Source organism: Pelodiscus sinensis, chromosome 4 (genome assembly GCF_049634645.1).
Source record: "Pelodiscus sinensis isolate JC-2024 chromosome 4, ASM4963464v1, whole genome shotgun sequence".
In the NCBI taxonomy this organism is placed as follows: domain Eukaryota; kingdom Metazoa; phylum Chordata; order Testudines; family Trionychidae; genus Pelodiscus; species Pelodiscus sinensis.
The window spans coordinates 88,583,991-88,605,725 of record NC_134714.1 but is presented as its reverse complement, the minus strand read 5'-3'; the positions used below and the strand labels follow the sequence as shown (position 1 = coordinate 88,605,725).

General features: G+C 42.0%; 1 long non-coding RNA gene across 6 annotated transcripts in view; it reads left to right on the top strand.

Annotated features, from left to right (window-relative positions):
- LOC142829170 (uncharacterized) overlaps positions 1-21,735 on the top strand; it is a 94,099-nt gene that overhangs the window by 53,424 nt on the left and 18,940 nt on the right. For all 6 annotated transcript variants that reach the window (XR_012903555.1, XR_012903556.1, XR_012903554.1 and 3 more), the window contains exons 2-3: positions 6,584-6,668; positions 17,084-17,158. This is a non-coding gene — a long non-coding RNA (uncharacterized LOC142829170). The remainder of the gene's footprint in view (positions 1-6,583; positions 6,669-17,083; positions 17,159-21,735) is intronic.

Genomic DNA, 21,735 nt, shown 5'->3' with positions numbered 1-21,735 from the left:
TTCTTTCAACAACAATAATAAAATTATTATACACTATCATCCAAGTCTATTTACAGCCCAATTCTATTCCCACCTCATCTGCAGATGTTGATGTTACTTGTAATGTTACAACAGAGCCTAAGGAATAGCATGAGACCAATGCTGAAATCCAAGCAGAAAATGAAGGAAACTATTTTATGACCATATTTGTGGGAAAAAGTTGTCAACGTTTTAACATTTTGATTTTTTTCTGATGAGTTAATCAATTAAAATGTAAATTGATACTTTGAAGCTGAGTGCCAAATTTTGTAAAGGAATGGTTGAAACAGATGAAGAAACAGAAAAAAGAGTAACTAGAGATGCTTTCAATTGGTCCGTTTTTCCCTTCCTGATTGACCAGTACTTAATAGCTCACATAAGATACCACTCCCATCAGAATTTCCGTAAGGTTGTTGAAATTGGTAAGAGAAGCCTAAAAGTTTTGTACTTAACCTCAAACATGTGAGTAGCCCTGTTGACGTCAATCGGGCTGCTCATACTTAAAGTTTAAAGGCATATAAAAGTGTTAGCAGGATTGGACCCTCTTACTCCATGGTTCTATATTTTATTCCATTGTTGCAGAAAGACATTTACCCTGTGGTTCTTTTGACTATATATGTGGTATTGTCCTTTAAGGCTGCTCAGAAGAGCTTCGTGTCCTGCATATATAGGTAGCAGAGGTAATGAATATAATGGATATTTTCTTCCATATAAACTCGAGCTCCGGAACTATTTACCTTGTGATCTTTAGTTCTGTTCTGTAGTTTTCAGCTGGTATGTCAGATTATTATACTATTCCCCAGGATTTTTCAGTAATGTGGGAGCAACAGCAAAAGGAGCTCAACATTTGGTTGCATAGCAATACTGTTATTTCTCAGTATGGGCCCACTCCTGCCTCTGCAGAATGAAGTGGGACCAGGTGGGGCACTAAATCATGTTGGAGGAAGGTGCCACTCAGACTGCATAGAACATACTAGTGGCTGTGGTCCTTCATTCTTTTCTTCTTTTCATTATGTTGGAGACTTAAGAAAGCAGCTAATGGACAGAGGCCTAGATGGCAGCATAATGTTAAGGTGGGCCATAGAAACAGGTTACTAGTTGCTACAATTTAGAGACAGAAATTATCTCTCTCTACTGACCTTATGAAGGGACTTTATGGAGATGTAAAATACAGACCTGAAGTGAGAAGCTGATCTTTATACCCTTATACCAGGAGATTCTTAGCAGGGACAGCATATTGGATAGTTATTCTAATTGGACCACACTTCAAATTGAGCCAAATCAGTCCTTTCTGTTCTCTGAATATGTTACTTGTGAGACTATGATAAGAATGTGACTTTGCTCTTAATGCATTATTGGTAGGCCCTAACAAATTCATGGTCCATTTTGTTCAATTTCATGGTCATAGGATTTTTAAAATAATAAATTTCATGATTTCAGCTATTTAAATCTGAAATTTCTCAGTGTTGTAATTGTAGGGTTCCTCACCCAAATAGGAGCTGTGTTGAGGGGGAGGAGGGTGTTGCAAATTTGTTGTGGGGTTGGGGGACTGTGGTACTACTTCCCTTACTTCTGCACTGCTGGTGGTGGTGGATTTAGCCTCAGAGTCAGGCAGCTGATGGTGTCAGGGCACTGTCTTCAGAGATGGGCACCTGACCAACAACCATTGCTCTCTGGCCACCCAGCTTAGAAGGCAGTGCAGAAGTAAGGGTGGCAATACTATGACATCTCCCCTATGCAACTTCCTTTTGGGTCAAGACCCCCAAGTTAAGAAATACTAGTCTCCTCTGTGAAATCTGTATAGTATAGAGCAGGGCTACTCAACTTTGGAAGCCCAGGGGACCACAATGATATTCACAGCACATGCCGAGGGCCGCGACTTAAGTGTGGTTGTATATCTATGCAAATATATGCAAATAGCTTCTTTCACACTGACGGGCAAGAGTACAAAGATTAAGAAAAGACTACACAACACACAGGCCCCATTTAAGTCAGTTCTGCTGATATTAATACAATGCAATATTTACCCAATTTCCACCCATATGACATCACTTTTAAAGAGCAATGACAGTCCAGGAATGTAACTACTGAAACACATCTCAACAGAAGACCATTATAGTGACTTCTTTTTTGTTTTGGCTCCCACCCACAGGCTCCATGTAAACCCAAACTGCACTGTGGGCCACAAACAAATGGGCTGTGGGCCACAAGTTGAGTAGCCCTGGTATAGAGTAAAAGCATAAAAAGCACCAGATTGCATGGTGACACATTTTTCATGGCTGTGAATTTGGTAGGGTCCTAATTATCATTAATCCTGGGGTGGAATAAACTCAGTATCTAATATGTAAAGGCAGGAGGACTGACAGCTTCTGCAGTCCCTCTGGGCAAGGTGTGTGGGCCGGTTCTGCAGCACTGGAAGAGACGGGCCTGGGCAGCCAACCTCATGCTCCGCCTCCCAGAGCCCCAGCCCACAGAGCCGTGTAGAGTTCGTGGCGCAGCACTTCGGCAGTGATTTAAAGGGCCCATAGCTCTGGCTGCTGCCGCAGTAGCAGCAGCTGGAAGCCCTGGGCCCCTGTAAATTGCTAGGCCCTGGAGCAACTGCCCCCTTTTGTCTCCCCCTGTCAGCGGGCTTTTGTACAGTCAGTGCATAGTAGAAGGATTGATATGTGTGGCCATAAGCTCTCTTCTTGGTTTTGCCATTGTGAAACAATGAACAAATGCCTGCACCAAGGACACTGAGCTTAATTTTGTTCTCATTTTCCTGGCTCTTTCTATTGGCACTTAATGCCAGAATTTGTCCCAGATTTACTATTAAAGTATGATCTAGTGACACCTTCTATTAATGTCAGTGTACAAAGCTGAGCCTACAAAAAGAGTCAAACACCACCCATCTTGTGAGATTTATTTACTTAGCTTCCAAGTCAAACTTATTTCTATAAGAATATTAATGAATGAGATACTGGCATTGATATGAGTGGAGGATAAAATTATGAGCTATTGCAATCACTGTAACCAGTTGTGAATGATGAACTAACAAAGTGAAAACTCCCTGCCCAGAGAATTCAGACAGTATTGTGCAGTCACTGCTATGCTATTTGCCACATGCTATATACAGTCACGAAATATTCCACTCAGTCAGAGACATAGCCAGAAAAAAACCTTCAAGACCCAAAGTCTTGGTCTTATAATAACCTGTTTAGCACTCCTCCCCCCCCCCCCCCCCACTGAATGAATACAGCAGAAACCTTATTTATCCAAACAGCACAGGGCTACATGGAATTTACCCAAATAAATGGGGAAATTGATTAAAAGTTGGAAGCCGTGAATCTGAGTTACCGTAAGTCCTCTTTACATCATTCTGTCAAAGGGCCCTGAAGGTGGGAGTAAATCAAATTTCTATTATTTTCCCGGGTTAGTAGTACTAACTTTAATTACATTATTATACACAGTTTATTTTTGTTTAGTCAGATGTGGGATCCAAATGTAAATAGAATATGATGTTGTTCAGACTAGGCACTCTAAGGCTACGTCTAGACTATAGGCTTCTTTCAGAAGAAGCTTTTTTCAGAAGAGATTTTCCAAAAAAACTTCCTCCGAAAGAGAGCATCCACACTGCAAAAGTGCATCGAAAAAGTGATCTGCCTTTTCGAAAGAGAGCGCCCAGACTGAATGAACGCTGTTTCGCATGAAAGCTGTGATTGCTATGGTTGGAATGGCCAGCAGGGCACCTCTTTTTCCTCTTTCCTCTTCTTCCGAAAGAACTTCCTCTTCCCTGTCCACACATGCCTTTTTGGAAAAGAGCTCTTTCACGTAAAGGCTTCTTTCTCGTAGAATGAGGGTTACCAATGCTGGAAAAACCCTTCTGTTCTTTTGATTTTCTTGCAGAAGAACATAATTGTAGTGTGGATATAACTCAAGTTTTGTCAGAAAAACGGCTGCTTTTCCGACAAACCGCTGTAGTGTAGACATGCCATAATATGTGGGACACTTGGACTATGTCTACATTCGCAGCTTCTTGCGCAAGTACAGCTGTTCTTGTGCAAGAATCTGCAGAGCGTCCACACTGCCCACCTGCTCTTACGCAAGGAAATTTACAGAACAGTGTGGTAATAGACGACTCCTTGCGCAAGAGTTACGCTCTTTTTTATCAGGTGTTAGCCCTTTTGTACAGGAACTCTTGTGCAAGAGGGCAGTGTGGACGCTCGGCAGGGATTTCTTGAGCAAGAAAGCCCTATGGCTAAAATGGCCATTAGAGATTTCTTGCGCAAGAGAGCATCTACACTGCCATGGGAGCTCTTGTGCAAAAGCACAGTTCGCACGTGGCAGTGTGGACGTTTTCTTATGCAAGATGTTCTTGTGCAAGAAGCTGCCAGTGTAGACATAGCTTTGAAGAGGAGAATATTCTTCATGTGAGTGCAGAAAATTTGATAATATGGTGTGGAGGTGGTGGTGGGGTTTTGAGGAGGGGCCTGTCATTATTTTTAGCATAGGATGGCTGCAGGAGCAGGGAAGTGAAGACTAAAAATCAGTTGTATCAAAATAGACCAGGAAAAAAGTCAGAGCTGGAGCCATACTAGCGAGATACCAAATCCCTGTTTCTATGGCTATGTGAGCCTGGCTAGTTTATATGATAAAACATCAGACTCTTAATCTGAGGGCCCAGGGTTCCAATCCCTGGTCAGACAAAGTAGCAGATTGACCTGTGAATGTGTTGGGAAGAGAAGACATCTTTCCTCATAAACATACACTGGAATGACCATGGAGTATATGGGTTGGAAGAAAAAAGAGTCTGATTTCAGGTCCTAAACTATTTTCTTGTTCTCAACCATAAATCAGAAAGTGTAGTCAGAATATTTGCTCATTATTTCTGAATTTCCTGGGTTTTTCACATTGGACTACATTTATTCCCTACTCATTTGAGGCCATTGTTCTATGATTGATTAAGCTACCAGTACAGAATAAAGGCATTTTAACATCCCTACCTGTAACATCGATGTAAATAAAGTAAAATGGGAAAGGATGTGTCCGCAGCAAACTTGATGTTCTGGGTCCCCACATTTTTCTTGACAGGCCTGAGGACACATAAGAGTAGCCACACTGGGTCATCCTTATGGTCCATCTAGCTTCGTATCACATCTTCAGACAGTGGCAGATGTTTCAAAGGAAATGAACAGAACAGGGGAGTGGTCTCCAACCTCTTTAAGCATGAGAGAGATCATTTTTTGAATTTAAGTGCAATTCAGGATCTACCTCACACTCAAACACCCTTTCCCCTCCTCCTTCCTGCCCCTTCTCCTCTGTGCCCTTGCTCCCTCCCCTCCCCCATCCTCACTCACTTTTATCAGGCTGGGGGCAGAGGGTTGGGGTGTGGGGGGGGGGGATGCAGACACTGATCTTGGACTAAAGGATTTGGATTGTGGGAGGGGTTCTGAGCTGAGCCTAGAGCAAGGAGTTGAGATGCAGGAGGGGGTTCATGGTGCAGGCTCTGGGAGGGAGTTTGGGTACAGGGAGACTCAGGGCTAGGGCAGGGGTTTAAGGTGAAGGAGGGGTTCAGAACTGGGGCTAGGGTTTGGAATGCAGGCTCCAGCTGGGTACCGCTTACCACAGTTGATTTCTGGGTGGTGGTACAGGGAGCTAAGGCAGGCTTATCCCTGCTCTGGCCCTGCACCACTCCCAAACGCAGCCAGCAAACTCTCTCCATCCCTGCCCCACCTCTGCTCTTTGGAGATGGGGTACAGGGTGAGGGATGGGGCACCCTGACATCAGCACCCCCCTCCTCTTCTTCCTGTGCACTGCACAGTAATCAGGAGGCTCCCAGGGGTACTTCCTAGGCAGAGGGCAGGAGCAGCACAGCAGTTCTGAGAAGGGCAGATGAAGTGCCAAAACATAATAGTCTCCTGGCCAAACCTGTCAGGATCACCTGTCAGAGGTTCCAAGATATACCAGTAGATCCCGATCTACTGGTTGGTGACCACTGGAATAGGGCAATCATCAAGTGATCAGTCTCCCAATCCCATCATCTGGCAGTTTTAGGCTTAGGGACACACAGAGCTTTCCCTGACCAATTTGAATCATAAAGACTTATGGGCCCATCCTCCATGAACTTCTCTAATTCTTTTTGAACCCAGGCTTTCATAGCATCCCTGGGAATGAGTTCTGTAAGTTGACTGTGCATTGGGTGAAAAACTATTTCCTTTTGTTTGTTTTAACCCGGTTACCCAGTAATTTCACAGGGTGACTCCTGGTTCTGGTGTTATATGGAGGGATAATTAACACTTCCTTGTTCACTTTCTCCATGCTAGTCATGGTTTTATAGAACTCAGTTATTTCCCCACATATTCATCTATTTTCTAAGACAAACAGTTTCAGTCTTCATTTGGAGGCTGTTCCACAACTTTTATCATTTTTGTGGCCCTTTTCTATATATTTTCCATTTCTAATTATCTGTTTTCAAGAGGGGGTGACCAGAACTGTCTGGTATGGGCATAACATGATTTTCAATACTGGCATTATGATATTTGCTCTTGTATTTTCTTTTTCCTAATGGCACCTTATATTCTGTTAGGTTTTATGACTGCTGCTCCACATTGAGCAGAAGTTGTCAGAGAACTTCTCACAAGGACTCCAAGATTTTTCTTGAATGGTAACAGGTAAGTTACACTCCATCATTTAGACTCTATCATCTAGGCTACGTCTATACTGCAGCCTTCTTCCGCAAAAGCTTATGCAAATGAAGTGTGGAGTAGAATATCGCCATGCTTCATTTGCATAATTAATTAGCAGCCATTTTTGTGCAAGAGGCTTTTGTGCAAAAAGGAGCTGGGTAGACGGCTCCTTTTTGGGCAAACCCCCCTCTTGCGCAAGAGCCATTCTTCCTCATTTTTTGTCTTCACAGCTCCTTTTTCCGCAAAAGCCTCTTGTGCAAAAATAGGTGTTAATTAATTAGGCAAATGAAGCGTGGCAATATGCTACTCTGCACTTCATTCGCATATGCTTTTGCAGAAGAAGGATGCAGTATAGACGTAGCCATAGTTAAGAGCTTGTTTTCTAATATTCATTGCTTTGCATTAATCAATACTGAATTTCATTTGCCATTTTGCTGCACATTCACCCACTTTTGTTGGATCCCCATATAACTCTTCACCATCAGCTTTGGACTTCATTATCATGAATGACTTCATCATTTAAAAACTTTGCCACCTTGCTGTTTACCCCTTTCTCCAGATCGTTTGTATGTTGACTGACACTGATCCCAGTATGGATCCCTGAGGGACACTGCTATTTTTACCTCTGGTGAAAAACATTGTTTATTTCTATCTTTTGGTTCCAATCTTTTACCCAGATTGGACAGGTTGGACATCTCTTATCTAGCACCCTCAGGATCTGACTGGTCCCAAACCAGGGAATTTGTTGGACCAAAGAAGGTTGCCTGCCACAGTCCCCAATTCTGACAGCTCTGGAGAGGAGGAGAGGAGATAAGGGGACTGCCTCCATCCAGGGGCGGATATAGGGCAGGGCGAGCGGGGCGGCTGCCCAGGGCCCCGTGCTTCAAGAAGCCCCGCGCATGCACCGTGGCGCCACCACGCATGCGCCGTGGCAAAGGGGGGCCCCGCGAAATTGTGCTGCCCTGGGCCCCGCAAAATGGTCATCTGCCCCTGCCTCCAGCCCTTACCATGTTGCCTGCTAGGTTGCTGTCCTCCCTGCTGCTGCCCCAGCCAGACTAGACTGCCTGCTGGGCTCCAGCAACCTGTGTTACCATGGGTTGCTGGGGCTGGCTCTGGTTCTGGCCCTGGTTGGGCTTCTGAGTGCTAAGGATCCGGTCCCAGCCTGTGGGCTCTGGATCCATTTCCACAGGCTGTCCAGGGCTGTTGTGTATTGCTGGGGCTACCGCCAGCCCTGGATCCACTCGCATGGGCTGCTGAGAGCACAAGCTCCTGCCCGGTGGCAGCTCTCAGGTTCTGGCCCCACTTCCACGGGATGCCCAGGGTTCTGGCCACAGTCCTCTCTGCCCAATCCTGCACTGCCGGGGTGTTTTGCTGGATCAGAAAATTTTGGTTTTGGGAGGTGCAACCTGTACTTGAGAGGGCCTTCCCTCTTGTCCCATGGCACCTTATCCTTAAGAGCTTCAGGTGAAGGACCTTGTCAAAGCTTTCTGAAAATCCAAGTACACTATATCCATTGGCTCACCCTGATCCTCATATTTGTTGATCCCCTCAAAGAATTAATAGATTTGTGAGGAATAATTTGCCTTTGCAAAACCTGTGTTGGCTTTTCCCTAATTTATCATGCTCATGTTTGTGTCTGATAATTCTGTTCTTTGGTATAGTTTCATCCAATTTGCCTGATACCAAAGTTAGTCTTCCCAGCCTGCAAGTGCCAGGATCACCTCTGGAGCCTTGTTTAAAAATAGACATCACAAACTGCAGGTCCAGGTCATCTGCTGTTGATGTAAAAGGAAACTTTGCTCTTGACTTCACTGGGAGGCAGACCAGACCCTGGTGATGAAAATTTTAGGGGCTTGTCTGATTTAAGAGTTGCTGGACACTGTTTCTGCAATGTACTCTAGATGTTTCAAGACATCATTTACACTAAGAACAAAACCTTTTACTCATGTGCTCTTTTGAGGTAAAAAAAAAATCCCGTTCATCCCAAGTCTGTCTGTCTCTCACCACTATTCAGATATGCCTACATTTTATAATAATACTTCCTATCTCCTAGAGTACTTTTCCTCAGTAGGTCACAAAGCCTTTTACAAAGGAGGCCACTATCATTATTCACATTCTACAGATGGGGAAACCAAGGGGCAGAGAGGTGAATTGAGCTATCCAAATTTTCTCAACAGGCCATAGGCAGAGCGGAGAACTGAAACCATTCACCAGAGTCCCAGCACAGTGATCTAGCCAACAGGATCACACACATATAATGCTTCCAAAAGCATTAAGTGTCAAATTCTACCCATCAATTACATGGGTGCAATTGCACAGATTTAATTGGGGTTGCAGATGTGTAACTGAAGGTGGAATTTGGCTTTATGCAGTCTCACAGGTAGGCCAAATTCTGCCTTTATATTTTATCTTGGTAACCCCTGTGCAATAGTAATGGTCATCTTTGAGCTCTGTATTGCACAGCACTCAAAATCTCAGCCGTGTGCTTACTTGCTTCTGGCATGGCTCGCTAAACAGCTCAGTCCTACTCTGCTGCTGAGATCAATCTTCATTCTCCTCATTCCTAGGAACTCTGGAGCTGGAAGTTAGAGCTAGTGAAATATCATCTCCCTGTGATCTCTTCTATCTGCTTCCATTTGCAAAAAGGGGATTATTTTTGTTCTTGTGTCCAGAGGAATCTAAAAACAAAGAAAAGCATTTCAGTGGCTGATTAACGGTGCTAAACTAAATCACTTATCAACAGTGTGAGATAAATGTTTCAGTGAGGTAAGAGCAAAGTGCATACCAGTGAAAGCATTGGCCTGGCAGCTGAGTTGATGTTGTAATGCAGTCAGGATCTTTATTCCTTGACAGTGTAGTGCATGCCAAAATATAGGCAGATCCCTTGTGGTGACATAAGGCAGCACATGGTGTGTTAGCTTACAGCTAGAGTGCCACAGAAAAGCACAAGGCCTATGTCCAGAAGTCTTACATAAATAAAACTCCTTTATTTTCATTAGAACTACATTTCTTCTCTGTTCAGCTGTTGGAATCTCTCTCGGCACTTGGGTAGTATGAGGTTGAGGCCAGATAATGCTATAGTTTGTTCTTTTTAAAGTAATAGATTCCTCTCCAGCCTATTGTTAAATATAATCTACAATATATGAGTCTATCTGCATAAGGCCTCTTGATTTCAGTGGCAGCAGGAACAAGCCATATGAGTCCCTTTTGCTGCCAAACCCAGGAATTTGCAGATCTTGGATGCTGACAAGGCAGATGCACAATCATGTGTTGGCTACTGGATAGTCTCATGTTCGGATAGAATGCGCTCGGTGTGCTTCTGGAATTACCATGCATATGCTAACTTCTCACTGATGTCAGTGAATGCTAATGGCCAATGGGAGCACAGCAATTGGAGAACTCCCAGCAAAAGAGAGAGACTTCATGAAATGTGAAATGCCATTGAAAAGGAAACTTCAAAAACAATATGCTGGGAAGTGCCCAGTTTGACAGTTTTTCTTTCCCACCTCTATAAAACTAGGCCTGACCCTGTTGCTTTCAGAGCAGTGCAACAGTTAATTAAATAAACAGAAACCTGAAAGTAAGCCCAAGCTAAACATACCACTTAATTAAATGGCCTGATCTCATGCACTGAAGTGAAATGGTTGGACTAGAGCCCACGGACAAGAAGAGTGTGGACAAAGTGAAAAAAGAAATAGCATTGTTAACATGGCTAGGTATGAGACTGGGGGAATCCCATACTGCCTGCAGCCCAGGGCACTCAGGAGACATGGCTGTACACCTTGTGATGATGAAAAGAAAGAAGATGCTGGTTTTATCCCTGATATATTTATTCTGCTACAGAGGGCTAGATGTGGCACCTAATCAGGGTGCTCTGCAAGGCATCATGCTTCTCCTGCAGAATACTGCCACTGGCTTCTCTCCTCAATGAGATGAGGGGAGGTGGAGCAAAGGCCTTCCCATCCTTCCTTGCCCTATTTGACAAAGCTCACCTTAACAGTAGCACAAACTCCCTCAGCTCAAAGAGATCCAGAAGGCTTGCTTTCTGCACAGGGAATATAAAGGGGAAAAAGGAGCAGGCTTCTTGCAACTCTTCCTCTTTTGTGCACCGGTGCAGGAGTTGGTCACAGCTGGGCCCATACTTAGGTACTGTAAAGATTAAATATTGGGTTGTCACTGCCTAAAGAGTTTGTATGAAGGAAAAGTTAACTAGATGGCAGGGCTTGGTGGATAAAGTAGGGAAAACTGGTCCTGTGCAACGGATGAAGGCATTTGAACATACACTTAACCAGTACGAGTGTACAATGTTGATAATGACAGGTGCATATGCCCACTTCTGTGAAGCAGACCTCTGTAACCCTTTCTTCAACACTGAGCCTGCATGTTCCTGTAAAGACTTACATGGGGTCTTGTTGTATGTGGATTTTTTTAAACTATTAGTTTTTTTAAATAATCGCCTTTCACGTGGGAGAAGAAAGAGGCCAGATCCTCCACTGTTGTAAACTACCAAAGGTTCATTAACTTCAATGAAGCTTTGTTTATTTACAGCAACTGAGTGTCTGATCCAAGGTGTTTTACACAGGTTTAGATGCTTTTTGCAGTCCTGTAATTTAAGAGTGGCTGCTGCTTTCTGAACAAGTGGAACAGTAATGTGAATCATTGTTAATCACTCGGAGGAGCTCTGTTCATTTGATTTGTTTTCATTCTGTCTTGTTACAGTGTATGAAAATTAGTTACTGTGAATAAGGAATTAAATTTTGTCTAGAGGCCCGTGCACAACTAATGTCCCATTTAAGCTATATTTTTAGGACTTTCTGCTGGCTGGCTGTACAGGGGTCAATTCCACCCAATAAGCACTAAATGGTGTATCTAGATATTAGGGACATTTTGAAATGGCACAGAGACCCCAGAGAACACAGTCCTGTCAAGATACCACTAGTGACTGAAAGTCATTGCCATCTGATGGCTATTTGATGACTCACGGTATGTGAGCTAATGGTCTCAAAACATTTGCTTGTGAGCTGAGATCCTTATCATAAAATCACAACAGTCACAATTGGCATTTCTTCAGTACGTGAGTTCAGTAATTTGTTTATTAGTCATTACCTGTATCAGTTTAGTAATCTTTCTAGTATCTCCATGACACTTTTCCCACTACAATAGGGGATATATTTGCTCAAAGTCCACTTAACACATCCGGATCTCTCCCATGATCACAATACTGTTTGATCATGTCTTTCAGAATTTAGATATGATCAGTGCATCCAAACCCGTTTTCTGAAGCTACGCTAGCTTTCCTTAAGCCTACCATTCAGCTGTACCTGCTTTCTTGTTCAGAAGCATTCAAGCAAACATTTTTGCAAACAGAGTGAGCAGGATAATGTCTCTTCAGTTTTACACTCCTTCCTGCAACAGCCCCTTCTTTTTCTACACCGGAAATGTCACAAGTCCCATTCTGTACAACTGCATTTGAATAATGCAGACAGGTTCTTCCGCAGCCTTGTGAAATTCTTATTCCTGCAGCTATCACATTAACACCTTTGTCACCGATATAACAAGGAGACGATGAGATTCTTTTGGAATCTGCTTTAACATGCCTCATTTAGGGCCCAATCCAAAGGGCACTGAAATCAGTGGAAGTCTTTCTATTTACTCTAAAGCCTATGGATGAAGTCTTTATAATCCCAATTCTATTGTACACAGATTTCCTGTTTTCTAGATTCATTTCTACTCTTTGCATTTCCCAAGATGCACTGCCATCATACTTTTCATCTCACTTTCTTTTCTCATCTATATTCTTATTCAATTTGGTTATTTTCCTCAATGGCATCTTATGTAAGGAAAGTTTTCCTAGGAAAATTTCAATCAAAAACAGTTCTGGTTATCCAAACACATGGAGGTTCTCGAAGTGACCCACGTCCAGACCTATGCTGAAATGAATACAAGTTGCATTTGTTTCAATGGGATTAGGATTTCAGATAAAACTTTGAGTGTGATTTGCAGGGAATGGTTATTCACAAATATTGTGACGATTCTACACACTTAAGAATCTTCTTAGGAGTCTCATTCTAGCAAGTCTAGATTCTAAGGGTATGTCTAGAGTACATCTGTTTGTTGGAAAAAGCTATGCAAAATATGCTCTGCAATTTGCATAGCTTTTTCCAATACTTTTGTCAGAAGAGGCTTTTCCAATATTTGGCCTGTCTAGACTGGGCCAAATGTTGGGGAAAAGCCCTCTTTCGAAAGTCCCTTTCTTCCTCGTAGAGCAAGGAATACAGTGGCTTCTACAGAAAAGAGTGCATTTCTCTTCTGCAAAAAAAAGTGGAAGAGCAAATGCATCTCCTGGATGCGGTGAAGTTTTTCGGGATTCCTCTGGTATCCCGAAAACCCCCTGCAGCCTATCCATACCCTAAGGGTACGTCTAAACTACATGCCTCCGTCGACGGAGGCATGTAGATTAGCCAGATCGGCAGAGGGAAATGAAGCCGCGATTAAAATAATCGCGGCTTCATTTAAATTTAAATGGCTGCCCCGCTCTGCCGATCAGCTGTTTGTCGGCAGATCGGGGCAGTCTGGACGCGCCGCGTCGACAAAGAAGCCTTTCTTGATTGGCACAGGTAAACCTGGTTTCACGAGGCATACCTGTGCCGATCAAGAAAGGCTTCTTTGTCGACGCGGCGCGTCCAGACTGCCCCGATCTGCCGACAAACAGCTGATCGGCAGTGCGGGGCAGCCATTTAAATTTAAATGAAGCCGCGATTATTTTAATCGCGGCTTCATTTCCCTCTGCCGATCTGGCTAATCTACATGCCTCCGTCGATGGAGGCATGTAGTCTAGACACACCCTAAGAGACAAACTTCTCTAGAGTCTTCTTGACATATCTAAAGTATAACCATTTTCTTTTTACTTCTTGTTGCTAATTTTAATGTTATTGCTGCTGCAACAAAATGAAGTTGAGATGAAAATATTTTCAGTTATTGTTAATTCAGTGTCCCAGTGAGGACACTTATTGTACAAACAGCAAGTAAAAAGACATCATGTTCACCAAACACCTTATAATCTTGGGTAATGTTGGTCCTGCCTTGGGCAGGGAGCTGGACTTGATGACCTCCTGAGGCCTCTTCCAGCTCTATGATTCTATAATAAATATATCTAAAATTTTATCCTACCCTATGGCTTTGGTACTTTTTTGCCAAAAATTGAAAAACACTATAAATCAAACACAAAGCCAACGATTTCTTATCACCTCCAATCAAAAAAGTGACTTCAATAAAATCAGGCCTCCTTATAAATTATATTTGAGTGCATATTACATGTACATTATATATTAATGCATTATAATATAATAAACACAAACTGGTCCTCTCTCACCTCTAAGTATCTGAAACTTTTAGTTACAATTCCAGGGAATCTTCAGAAAAATCCGTGACATTTTATTTTTACTAGAAATATGGATAAACAATTGGAACTTTTCCAGTTTCAGGATTCAAGCAAACGTTTTTCTTCCATTGCCTTTTTACTCTATTCATTCTATGCCAACTCTTATAAAATAAGATACCACAGAATTTCATTCTAAAAATCTAATATTACCGCCTTGTGGTAAACCGAATGCTACAGATTCCTACTTGATAATACTGTCTCATGGGATTCCTGCATGGTAATTGAATGCCCTGGGATTCCTGCCTGGTAACCGTATCTCATATCTCATTGGACTTTGGTAGTATTTCTTCCCATTGGATAACTCCAGCCCCACCAGATAAGTGATAATGAATCTCACCCTCTCATTATTTCATATTACATTATTTTATGAGGGACTGATCCTGTATGACTGAAGTCAGTGGGGTGACTTTCACTGCAGCAGATTAGAGCTCTAATTAATATATCAGAAACCCAAGAGCAAATAGTTTATTGGAATATTTAACTTGCTTGACAAGAATATAAGAAAATGTTGTTTTTAAAATGGCAATAATATCCATGAAGACAATGTATCCATGAAGCAGTATCTCCTCATTATTCTTTCATTTCTGGAAGGGTGCGCTTTCATCCTTAACAGCACATGGGTTAGAAAGTCTCATTGCATATTCTGAAAGAAAGAGACTGCAATAATCTTTCTCTTTCTTGCCAATAAAGGCATGCACTGGTGAATGTTTTGTATAAATTACACAGACAACTCTTGGAGAATATCTTCCATATAAAATTCTCAAAACAAGAAATAATAATGAATAGTTGGTGCACAGACCTTTACATTTAAGGCCCCATTGGGCTAGGCACTATACTGATAAGTAAAGAAGGTCAAAATTCTCATGTTACAGAGGCACAGAAGTGACATGGCTTGCTGGGTGACTCTGGGCACGTTAGAACAGAGCTGAGAATAGAACCCCAATTGCCTGAGTCCCAGGGTAGTGCTCTACCCACTAGGAAACATTTCCCATCTGTGCAAGTGTGAAGAAGGTATATGGCCAAATGGGGTTCTGCCTTATAAACAAATTGCTCAGTGGCTGGATTGCTAATGGCTTCTTTCTTGAGAGGTGATTTCTAATCTTTCAAAAGTTGAAAGATTGATCATGTAGATTACCATGCACAGTTATAAAAATGAAGCTTAACATGGACACCGACTCGTTAGAATAATCTAACCCACAGTAGACATTGCTGTGGTAGTGCCATCTAGAGGTGCGTCTACACAGCAGTGTTATTTCAAAATAACAATGCAAGCATTTATACAGCAATTCTATTATTTTGAAATAATTTCAAAATCATGGATGGCTTATTTTGAAATCAGCAAACCTCATTCCATGAGGAATAACACTTATTCCAAAATAGTTAGTTTGGAATAGCAGTAGTATGGATGCTCCACTGCTGCTATTTTGAAAGAGCTCCTCCCCAGGGCCATTCAAAGTAATTACTCCCCAGTGCCTCCTGGGGCTCTAAATCCAGGTAACATGTTCACATAAGGGAAGCCTGCCTCGGACTAATTCTGAGGCTCCCCTGTAGTGTAGATGTGCTATTTTGAAATAAGCTATTTAAAAAAAATCAGAAATAGCTTATTTTGAAATAGCATGCTGTGTAGGTGTACCCTTAGTGAACAAAGGTTTGCTGTCTTCTTTGTTCACTTACACTGGCTGAGGATTTGGCCCATTTTCTTCCTGGCACTAAATTCATCTCAGTGTAGCTTCCCATTTACATGAGCTGAGGATCTGGCCAAATATGAGAAGACAGTTCATCTGGAAAACTGGAGAGACTATTAGGATTGGGTCTCAGGGACAGCAGCTCAACATAGAAGTTAGAGATTTAAAAAGACCTATTAGGTCACATCTCCCTAATAGCGAAGTGTAGATAATCCCCTACAAAATATTTTCCAGTGCTTTATCCAAATTAGTTTTAACTGTCAAGTGCTGGGGCTTCTACCTTTTCCCTGGGAGACTATTTAATAGTCTAAAAACAATCTTTCCATTAGTTTTCTCTTATGCTTTTCCTACTTTATTCTTTTTCCTTTCCCTCCCTTTACACATAATTTTGCTACTTTGTACAATTATGTCCCACTCTTGGGTCATACTATTCAAAAATATGTGAACAGTTATCATATTTCCTGCTGGTTGATTTTAATTTAGACAAACCTAATGCTAACATCCCTCTAGAAACCACCTCTATTCTTCACTCATGGTGCTTCTACCCTACACCATTATTTCGAGATAACTAGCGTTATTTCGAAATAACAACGTGAGCCTTTACACAGCCATTCCGTTATTTTGAAATAATTTCAAAATAACAGACGGCTTATTCTGAAATCTGTAAGCCTCATTCTATGAGGAATAATGCCTATTCCAAAATAGCTATTTTGAAAGATGGCGTGTGTAGACACTCCACTGATGCTATTTCAAAATAGCCCCTCAGAAGGCCATTCTAAGTTATTCCTCCCCAGTGCCTCCTGGGGCTCTAAATTGAGATAGCATGTCTACATTAGGGAAGACTGCCTTGGACTAATTAGGGAAGACTGCCTTGGATTACATTAGGGAACCCTGCAGTATAAACGTGCTATTTCAAAATAAGCTATTTTGGAATAACTATTCTGGAAGAGCTTATTTGGAAATAAATGTGCAGTATAGTTGTTCAAACTCTTGAATGCTAATCCAAGCTCTGACACTGACTCCTTCTGTGGTCTTGGGCAAACACCTTAACCTCTCAGCTTCAGGTTCCATGCTACTACAAAGGAGATAATTATAAACATCCGTAGCTGTTTCACATAGGTTTTGTAAGGAATAATTTACGTTTGTGTAGCCCTATTCATGGGTGTGGGAGATGAACCTAAGAAAGAATAGAAGGGCTCCCTATTAGTATTGATGGAGGTTGATAAAAAGGGAATGCTGTCAGATTCTAAGCTCACTGTTCTTACGTCTTGTAGCTGCTGCTGCAGAGGGTGAATCCTGCACTATGACTGCTGCATGGACAATGGATTGACCGAGCGAGAAAATTATATGTGAGTGTTATCGTTACAGCTGCAGCCATGCAATAAACAAGCAAAACAAAGCATTTCTTCAAATAGGGGCTTTGAACAAGCCCTTAACAGGGCCTCATGCCTTTCTTGTGAATCACAACCCCAAAATACTGGAAATACTATTGGCTCCGTAACTGGAAACAATCTAGGGAACTCTTGTCTTCCGGTTAGTGGGGGATGGCAACATGCTCCCAGTCATTGGGAATGAGGATAAGACAAGGAAGGTGCAGTCTGACTCCTGTTGTTAAGCACTTCATTTGGAGAATACTGTTGCAATAGTAGAAGAGGTTACTTGCCTTCCAAAACACAAACTCAGGAGTAGGGCAACTTTGTCAATAGCAGTTTTAAGTAGCTGAGGACAGAACACATCCCCCATTATCCCCAGCTGAGTACAATATTCTTACAGACTGGGGCATTGGGAGTGAGAGATGCAGTAGGAAGGGAAACGTACAATTGCTATAACCCCACCTCCTTCTAATCTTAGTTTGTGAGGGGCAGTCTCTTTGGTGTACATCTCATTTAAAATCTGGAGGACCCTCTTACACGTCTGGAGCCCTTCCAATTTAAAAATAGGGGAGAATTCTTAAAAGCTGCCTCATATCACATATTTGACAAATGTTTTCTTACAAGACAGGCAACAAGTTAAATTCCTCAATTAGAAGTCATGGTGTGGGATTTTTTTATTTTTATTTTTTTGGTATGTTACAGTTAATGCAGAACATGGGCTCTTGATTAAATACCGAAGCAGTAAATCAATGAAAGCTCTCTGCTACTGTTCATGAAATGCTCCAGTTGTGCTCCGAAGGATTATAGTGTCAACAGAAGTCTTGATTTGAATTGCAGCCTTGCCTTCACTCAGGGACTATATATTAGTGTTGAAGAGCAGACAGTGTTTTATTGCTCAAAGCAAAGAAAAATCACAGAGCTGAAAATAGCGTGTAGGGGAGTAATATTTCAGCACAAGAGACTGAAACACACAGAAAAATTCAGCACAAAACTGATTTGAATCATCTTGATGTTCAAATATGGCTCACTATTAACAATGGAAGGGTTTTGCTGGAATCCTGCTGTATATATTTAGACATAAAGGGCTAGGTCCTGCAATCTTCACTTATGTGAGTCAGCTTTTCTCATAGTGGCTTTACAGTACCCTAGACTAGCTTGTTTTCATGCAGAGTAGTCTCTAGAATAGATCAGAGTTAGTGTGATGTACCATAGCTCCAATGAAGTTAATGCAGCAATGCCGATTTATACAAACTAGAGTTCTGGTCCTTCATGTTGAGTATTTATGAGACAGCAGTCTCATTTAATCAGTGTCACATCTTTTTGGAGACACATAAATAGACTGCCAAGAGAAGAGCTTTGGTGAATCTTCTTCTGAATATTTTTCAAACATATATTTCTGTTTTAAAGCTTTGTACTGTTCATGGGGTCTGCAGCAGTTTGACAAGCATTTCTGGAAATTGTGTAAAACCTGTAGTTTTAGCTTAGGAAAACATGCTGCAGAATCCTCTGACAGTTAGCAGGTGTCCCTTTGCAAACATTGCAATAAATTTTAACAACCCATGTGCAATTCCACCCCCACCCGCAAAGTTGAGTTCTCCTAATGTTGACCTTGAAGTTGCTGACTAGGTCATAGCAGTTTGCATATGTTCTTTACTCCTTTAGACCTGTAGGAATTGATTCCCCCCGGATGAACACTTTAAACTGAGTAAAATCTTGATTATCCAAACCTCAGTCATCTTCCCTGTAATCTGAGTAATATTGTCTGACATCTATTATTTACATTGAAAAGTCCCTCAGATACTCCAAATCTTAATTATTCGGACTTAATCAATGTCCCTGTAATGTTTGGATGATTGAGTTTGCATGTAATATGTATTCCCAAAATTAAAGCAGCAACAACAATGAAGTAGTCATAATGGCTATATCTACACTACAAGGTTTTTGCACAAAAACTGGCAGAGCGTCAATACCTCAAGTGCATTTTTGAGCAAAAAAAAAATACAGTCAATCGACAGGACAGAAGGCTTTTGCCAGTAGAGTTATTCCTCTCCTCACAAGGAATAATTCCTTTTTGTGCTACAGCTCTTGTGCAAAAAAGCATGTGTAGGCGCTCCGCAGGGATTTCTTGTGCAGAAAAAGCACAGGTGCTCTGATGGCCATTCTGTCAATGTCCATCAGAGCTTTCTTGCACAAGAGCATCCATGCAGTGTGGATGCTCTCTTGTGCAAAAGCACATTGCTTTTGCAATGTGCTTTTGAGGTGTGGACATGCTTCTGTGCAATAAGTTTTTGTGGAAGATCTCTTCCACAAAAATCTTCTTGCACAAAAACCCTGCAGTGTACACAAAGCCTATAGGTCTATAATAAATGGGAAGCACTTGTTACTTTACCTTAAATTTTTACTAAAACAGCAAGGTTAATTGGATACCACATTTCACAAATTCCTGGAATTTATGAGGTAGTATATTTAAAATGGGATTTTCAAAGAAGGGAATTATGTGCCTAGTTCCCTCTGACATTCAGGTCCCTTTGAAAATCCCTCCCTTCATCATTATACTATCCAGCTCAGGATGATGCATCAACATCATCTATGAAAATCAGAGTTCTGGAAAAAGTTTTAGTTGATTTATATGCCTTATGCTATCTCGTCCACAAAAAGTGATTACTTAGTGGTGGGTTTTAAACATGAAAATACCCTTAAATGTACAACCCCCATTTTGGAAGGGGTGTTTTGTTCTGTTTTTTCTTTCAAAGTATCAGCTTTCCTTTTGACAGTGTCTGCATGTCTTTTTTGATTTTCAGGAGTGTTGTCACTAAATATTTGTGGTTTTAAGTAACTTAATAGTATCAGAAAATGTCATCCTAATTTTAGTTTTCATTAGAGAAATCAAAATACCTGCATCTCCCACTGATGAATGAAATGAGCTTTTCCTTGGCAAATAAGCTTGTGTGGGGCATCGCTCTTCAAGTAAACTATTCAATTGCTTTATGTATTTCACCTTCCTCCTTCATTATAATTATTTCTTTCTAGGCATTATATGGACACAGGGTTACGACAGTGGTAGAGTTCTTTTTTCAGCTGTGCTTGTGCTTGCTTCTCTTCTTGCCCCTACAACTCAGCCATCAGCAGCTGCCCCCTGTAATAGCAGTCCATATCCTCTGAGCAGCAATTGTTCAACCCTGCTCCACTAGGAGAGCAACACAAAAAGGAGTAGGGTATTCACATCCCTATTTGTAGGACTTCTGTCACAGGCTCTTCTCTACCTCACACACTGGCCAAAAAATGGGACCAGCACAAAGTTGGGAGTGCAATCCGCTCTATGCTAATGGATGGCACCGATTGTGTGTTTCATGGTAAGCAAGGAGCAACCTGATAGAAATGTTTACATACCTGAGCCCTATAGTTTCTCCTACTTAGGTAGGTCTAAATTAAAGAATTTTGGGTGCTTCTGCACTATGGAAATTATCCCCTTCATTTAGAGCACCTCTGCTCCACACATACCCAATTCCACACACAGCCACAAATACCCCTCTCTCCAAATACCACACAGAACCCTGAAGGCTCACATATACCCCCAAGATCCCTTTACCAGACCCCATTTATCCTCACAGCTCCAACACATATCCCAACAGCCCTGACATACATCCCACAACATCTCAGCCTCATTGGCCACAACCCCCAATCCCACTACTCCCATTCTCTGCATTACCCCCATTCTCGCCATACACCCAAATACTCCCCATCAACAACTCAACCTCAGCTCCTCACTCACTGTTCCTGGGAACTTCTTGGTCACTCACCAGTGCTCCTCTCACCTTCTTGCTCTCATCCCAAGGTAGGCCAACTCCTTCCAATTCCTCCCGCTCAGTTTTCCTCACTCCCATTGTCTACCCCACTCTCATATGGCCCCTCATCACACAGATTTGGCCCAGCCACCATTCCCTGATGGAGAACCAGCTGGTCCATATTTGAGTGAATGACTGTGATTTTACGCATGTGGGTTTCAGTGCCACTCAAGATTTTTTTTTTTTTTGTGGTGGTCAGGGGCTGCCTTGAAATGGAGGGCCTGTATGGGCATGTCTAGACAGTGGCGTTATTTTGGGATATGTCCGGTATCCTGAACTAGTGTTTTCCACATCTTAGCAACAAGCCCATTATTTCGAAATAACGGGCTTGCTATTCCAACGTTCTAGTAAACCTCATTCTACGAGGATTAAAGGACTTGTTGGAATAGGCTTCAGTTTGAACTTATTTGGTGACAACTTAAGCATCAGACATGATTTGAAGATAATGAATTAATGTCTGCCATAATTCAGGAGAAAGAAACAACAAATGGTCTGGTAGCACTTTTTAGACTAGCAAAACATGTAGATGGTATCATGAGCTTTCGTGGGCACAGTCCACTTCTTCAGATGACTAGAGTTTTGACTTCTTCAGATGACTGGAGTTTGGTTAGATAAGATGCCTAGTAGAGATCCCAGCTCTGTGTGGGGGATGGGGATGGGCAGGGATGAATGGAGCTACCACTAGTACAATGCATTACATATCAAAGA